At 39.2% G+C, this 6,995-nt stretch overlaps 1 pseudogene; it reads right to left on the bottom strand.

The window, feature by feature from the left end:
• Positions 1–1,595: 1,595 nt before the first annotated feature.
• On the bottom strand, positions 1,596–2,965 carry LOC103549964 (elongation factor 1-alpha 1 pseudogene; annotated as a pseudogene).
• Positions 2,966–6,995: the final 4,030 nt, after the last annotated feature.

Below are 6,995 nucleotides of genomic sequence, written 5' to 3'. Positions count from 1 at the left end.
TCAACCTCACTTATCTCTGGTGGTGTTAGCCTTGATTAAGGGAGTGTTTGCCAGGTTTCCCCACTACAAAATTACTAATTTTTCCCGTTCCATACTCTATTCACTAAGTCGGTCATGAAGACTAGCCTACACTCGGGTGGGGAGAGAGGAACTAAACCACCTCCTGGAGGAGAGAGTCCTTCCATATATTATTTAGAATTCTTCTGTAAGGAAGATTGGTCCCATCTCCTTCACTTGTTGATTACTGAAACATTGGTTTATATTAGTAGGGACTCATAGATGTTTATTTTATACTTTGGGTTATAATCCAATACTACATTATTTATTTTATTGCTCAAATTATTCCAGCTTTGGCCAGTCGACCCTGTCACTTGGCTCCTGTGTCCCTTTGACATGCTCCATTGTTTGTTGTTATTGTTCTGTTTTGTTTTGCTCCCTTTGTTTCTTTGAGCACTTCATTACTTTTTGGCAAGATTCTCCAGGCTTACCTTGGACTTTCCCTGCCCAGCCCTAGAAACAGCCATTTCTCAAAAGAACTTTGGTTCCTTTTATTGGAAAATGGTATTTAAAAACCCAGATCTGGGCACTGGATGTTGTATTACTTTTTGCTTTTAAAGTGTCTTGTTTTACTTTTTATGTGTATGGTAATATACACATAACATAAGATTTACTGTCTTAACCATTGTTTTGTGGACAGTTCACTGGCATCAGTACATTTACATTGCTGTGCAACCATCTCTCCCATCCATTCACAGAACTCTTTTCATCTTGCAAAAATGAGACTTTGTACCCATTAAACAATAACTTCTCATTATCCCCTCCCCCCAACACCTGGAAACCACCATTCTAATTTCTGTCTCTATGAATTTGACTACTCTAGGTAGCTCATATAAGTGCAATCACATAGTATTTGTCCTTTTGTGACTGGCTTATTTCACTTAATATAATGTCCTCAAGGCTCATCCATGTTGTAGCATGTGTCATAATTTCCTTCCTTTTTAATTCTGAATAATATTCCATTACATGTAGATACCATGTATTTTTTTCTCATTAAACTTTGTTTTAATGGGTCTCAAAATTCTATGCCAGATTTTTGGTCAAGTTGTTTCCAATAAAAGGCACTGATTTTAGGAGTTGGCCCCATGGCCTAGTGGTTAAGTTCTGCATACTCTGCTTCAGTAGCCCGGGTTCGGTTCCTGGGTACGGACCTACATCACTTGTTGGCAGACATGCTCCGGAGGAGACCCACATACAAAATAGAGGGAGATTGGCACAGATGTTAGCTCAGGGCAAATCTTCCTCAAGCAAAAAGAGGAAGACTAGTAACAGATGTTAGCTCAGGGAGAATCTTCCTCAGCAAAAAAATAAAAATAAAAAGCACTGATTTTAAAGACTAATAATTTAAAACTGTCACACACAAAAGAAACCAAATGGTCCACAAAACATTCTCCTTTCATTCTGGAGGTTTTAGGATGCATTGTTGTCATTAACCAGTCTCTTACTATTAAACATACATGGCCAATTGAAACAAACAGTTCTGGGACCGTTCTTCCACCACTGATTAAGACTAGGGTGGCAGGTATTGGGGATTATATTCATTTAGCCTTCTGAGCTTTCTGGGACGCCTTGATGACTTTGCCAGCTTAAGCTGCCTTCTTGTCCACTGCTTTGATGACAATCTCAGCAACCATCTGTCTCATGTTATGAACAGCAAAATGTCCCAGAGGAGGATAGTCAAAGAAGCACTCAACACACATGGGCTTGCCAGGAACCATATCAACAATGGCAGCATCACCGGACTTCAAGACTTTAGGACCGTCTTCTGGGTTTTTCCCAGAACAACCATCAGTCCCCTCCTTCAGCTTGTAAGCAATGTGAGCTGTGTGACAATCCAGCACATGTGCATATCCAGCACTGATTTGGCCTGGGTGGTTCAGGATAATTACTGAGCTGTGAAGCCAGCTGTTTCCACTGGTGAGTCATTTTTGCTGTCACCAGCTATATTGCCATGATGAACACCTTTAACCAACATTTTAACCAACATGTTCTGGATATTGAAGCCCACAATGTCCCAGGAAGAGTTTCACCTAAAGTTTTCTGGTGCATTTCAACAGTCTTTACTTCAGCTGTAACATTGACTGGAGCAAAGGTGACCACCACACTGGATTTGAGAACACCAGTCTCCACTCGGCCTACAGGCACAGGACCAATACAAGCAATTTTGTAGACATCCTGGAGGGGCAGGACAAGTTGGCGGCAGGATGAAATCCAGAGCTTCGAGCAGTGTGGTTCCATTGGTATTGCCATCTTTATGGGTGACCTTCCATCCCTTGAACCAAGACATGCTAGCACCTGCCTCCAGTATGTTGTCACCATTCCAACTTGAAGTTGGCACAAACGCTATTGTGTCAGAGTTGCAGCCAATTTTCTTAATGTAGGTGATGACTTCCTCAATGATTTCCTCATATCTCTTCTAGTTGTAAGGTAGCTCAGTGGAATCCATTTTGTTAACACCAACACTTAATTGTTCCACACCCAGTGTGTAAGCCGGAAAGGCATGCTCACAAGTCTGCCCATTCTTGGAGATCCCTGTTTGAAATCCATCAACACCAGCAGCAACAATCAGGACAGCTCAGTCAACCTGAGATGTGCCTATAATCACGTTTTTTATAAAGTCTCTGTGTCCTGAGGCATCAGTGATAGTCACATATACTTGCTGGTCTCAAATTTCCACAGGGAGATATCAATGGTGATACCACACTCATGTTCAGCTTTCACTTTATCCAAGAACCAGGCATACTTGAAAGAGCCTTTTCCCATCTCAGCGGCCTCCTTCTCAAATTTTTCAATGGTTCTTTTATTGATCTCACAACAACTTGTAGATCAGATGGCCAGTAGTGGTAGACTCACTGAAATCTACAGGTCTGATGACAACGTTGTTGATATGAGCCTTTTCCTTTCTCATTTTGGCTTAGCTTTAGTGGTGGTCTTCACAACACCTTTGTTCTGCTAGCAAACCCATTGCAAAAAGGTACAGACTGCATTTTGTGTATCCATTCATCTGTTGATGGACACTTGGTTGCTTGCAGCCCTTGGCTATTGTGAATAATGCTGCTATGAACATGGGTGTACAAATACCTCTTTGAGTCCCTGCTTTCAATTCTTTGGGTTATATACCTAGAAGTGGAATTGCTAGATCATACGACAATTCTATGTTTAACTTTTTTGAGGAAGCTCCACACTATTTTTCACGGCAGGTATACCATGTTACATTCCCATCAGTGGCTCCCAAGGGTTCCAATTTCCCCACATCATCGCCAATAACTTCAAATCCATAGAATGTACAACACCTAAAGTGAACCCTAATGTAAACTATGGACTTTGGGTGATGATGATGTGTCAATGTAGGTTCATCAATTGTAATAAATGTATCATTTCAGAGGGGCAAAGAGATGATAACGGGGGAAGCTATGCGTATGTGGGGGCCAGGAGTATATGGGAAATCTCTGTAGCTTTCTTTCAGTTTTGCTGTGAATCTAAAACTGCTCTAAAAAAAATAAAGTCTTGAAAAAACTGAACACAGAATATTCCTCAACATTTCCCTATGGCCTCAGTGAGTCCATTGAATAATAGGTAGAACTTAGCCTATAGGGATGGGCAAACAATTGCATTGAGACAGTGTCATCTGAGAGAATTAAGATAAATGTTTATTTTAAATAGCTTCAAATGAAACAATTTTTATTTGACTTATTTCTAGAAGCCAATAATATTCGTTCTCTCATGGTAGTTATTCCTTAGATTTACCTGCAAATAAGATAGCGGAAGTTTGAATAGGCCGACAACTTAGCAAAGGATATTGGGAGGTAAACAAACTTTTTGACACCATATTCCCTTTCTTTGATAAACTCAATGAGGATAAATTTGTGAGGAAGAAAAAGCTTTTCAAATTGGCTGATTTGACAACCTCTTCCCACTAGAGAAAGATCTTCTCAGTCCGATGAGGCTAAAGCAATCTAAATGGAAATATCGGTTCCCACAGATTTCTATTGGCTTTGATGATAAAACCTTCTGCCTCATCTATTCCCTTTTGATCTAGTTGAAAAAGGATGCTGGGAGAGGCTAGGACGAGGCTCCTTCAATGACCAGCTGCTGATACAGCTGTGGCTTGTTAAGGCCACAGGACAAGGAAAAGTTCCAGCATGCTTCCTGTTTTATCACATTCTTAAATTAACATTATATTACTGAGAAAAGTGATACCCACACAGATGTAGAAATATGGTATGTACTGAAGGCCACATGGATTGTAAAAATGAGGATCCAGCTACATATTTCAAGACATTATTAAGATGTAAAAGCCTATCAATAGAACCTTTATTCCAACTTAGCAATTTGAAACAAAGATCTGCTTTTAGATAGTTTGCTTGTCTAAGATTGATGAGGAGAGAGTTTGAATTCTCTGGAGAAACGCACTTTCTGGTTTCAAGTGTCCAGATGGATTTGCAGCCTAGATCCAACCTCAGAGGCTTAAGGAACGCTGCAGAAGGCTTCCTCCAACTGATAGGGGCATCTTAACAGTGACTCTCACTGCTTTCCATTAAGGAAATGAGAAGCAACTTATTTTTTACAAGGTGTTAACTAAGCTTGGCTGAGCAGCCCAACTGAAAAATCAAACATGCCCAAACACTTCATGTTTATAAAAACAAACTCCACTAACATGCCTGGCTTCCCATTTCATAAAATTGCAGATGATTTACTGCATATCTTAGTGCAGTCCAATTTTCCTGTAAAATGCATGTTCTGTATTATGTTTGGCACATTTTAGGCGATCAATGTGTAATTGTTGACTTGAATTAGAATTGATTTGTTTTCCATGAAAATCATAATGGAGGATTTTACAGAACCTGGGACTACCCAACTGGCATAAAATAGAGTATTTATATAAGCTATAAGAACAGGTATGAACTGCTAAAAGGAACTTAAACATTTTTTTTAATACCACAATGTTCATCCTTCCAAAGTTGGACTTAAAAGGAAGAAGACCAAATTCTCTAACAACTTGCTCCATCAAGTTGGGCCTTATTACAACAAGTCTCTCCAGAGCAATTTAAGTGTGTCCAATCTCTCTCTATATATACGTGATTATTTAAGTTATTCTAGTAAACCCAATTCTAGAACTTTTTGACATTTCTTAAAACATTTCCAGGATAAAGTCTACTATTTCTCTTTATCCACCCAAAAAAAGATATTCAATATGAAAGAAAGAATATACAGCAATCATCTCTGTAGCCATCCACAGAAACAAAATACCAGAGTTGAGCCATCTATCCCATCCCTACCACACTATCTACCCATGCCCCTCAGAAAGAACCATTTATCCTATTTACCCAAGTCTTAATTCAGATTTGTTTACCAAACTGTGGCCTGGGAACAGGGAAGGATTGCAATAGGTTCATAGTGGAGATTAGTTTCCCTTTTAATTTTTTACAAAGCACGGATGTAAGTAAGGTTGTGATGATTTCACGTATTCTTCAGACAACATTGGTTCTCTCAACTCTGTTGTAGAGATATACTTACTATACTTACCAAAATGTTGGCCAGGAAGAAACAGACATTGTAGAGGCTTCAAAATCCATGCTTCTCTCATTGCATAGATGATTTAGCTCCTTCCTCTGCACAGGCAGGTCTCCGACAGCCTCCATGCATGGCCAAGGGCAGCTTTCTGCCTTCTCTAACTCTGTACTCATGTCCTGAAGAGGAGAGCAAATTTGATAATGATGAGATCCACAACTATCCAGCCACTTCTCTAGGGCTGTGGTCTGTTCTCAAGTATGATGTGGACAAATGCCATTTACATTGCTATTTCAATGTATTTTTATCTAAAGCAAGGAAAAAAGAAATTAAATCAATATAAATATCAATAGAAGTACATGGACAACTTATGAATAAATGTACATATATTGGGGATACGTGCTCACAAATTTTTTGAACTAATAAATATTTTTTTAACTAGTAGGAGTTTTCAATCAAAAAATGTTGGAGAACACAGCTCCAAACAATTCACTTTTACCGTCTGTGTGACTCGAGAAAAATAGCTTCAAGACGTATTGTGTGATTATAATCACATTCAGGTAATATTTATGTAGTAATGTATATGGCAGGTTACAGTAAATTATTTTCCTGTATACCCACATAAAGCGGTATACTTCCTCAAACTTTTAGTTTAGCTAAGCAAATGAAGCTAAACATTCATGATTTGTCACCTACATGCTCTAGGTCTTGCAAGAGACTTAAAACACTGTTTACCCCTCAGTGCCAAAAGCCACACGCAAGGACTAATTGTACTTTTAGTCCTAAAAGGTTTATTTCTTTTGAGAATCAGAGGTTAAAATGTCTAGAAGAGTTTTTCAGTTAAGGATAGTCAGAGTAAAATTGTAAATAGCTATTCTTTGAATATTAATTGAGCACCCACTATGATACACTGAAGATACAAAGGTTAATAAACCAATATTTATCTATGTTTGCTTTTTTCAAGTGCTAAGTAATGAGGATTAAGTGATAAGCAGAATAGCATTGGTGATTTCTGTCTTCATGGAGTTTCTAAGATAGAAAAAATGGAAAAACTGAAATGAAACTGAGAAAGTGCTTTAAGCAAAACCCTGTAGGCTGTCTCTCCACGTCCACCCCCTTCTGCTCCTTCTTTCATATTTCCTCTTCTATGGTCACCGCTCCAAAAAACAGATCCCTAGTCTTGTTCCTCACTTGATATCTTGGGGGTCCCTAAGTATAATTCTCCTGACCTTGACCTCCCACCTCAACCTCCTCCTCCTGTTAGGTGACAACAGATTATAATGAGTCTAATTTGATTGATCCTGCCTCTTCTGAAGTTCCTCCCCGGAAATGTAAGGCTGGAACCCAATGGAAGCAAATATTCACAGAAAGTCCTGAGAAAGGGAGAGCAGGAGCAGGAACTGGGAGCACCAGAGCAGGCTAGAGGT

Source organism: Equus przewalskii, chromosome 16 (genome assembly GCF_037783145.1).
Source record: "Equus przewalskii isolate Varuska chromosome 16, EquPr2, whole genome shotgun sequence".
NCBI classification, from domain to species: Eukaryota; Metazoa; Chordata; class Mammalia; order Perissodactyla; family Equidae; genus Equus; species Equus przewalskii.
Note: the sequence above shows the minus strand (reverse complement) of the source record. Positions and strands in the feature narration are given on the sequence as shown.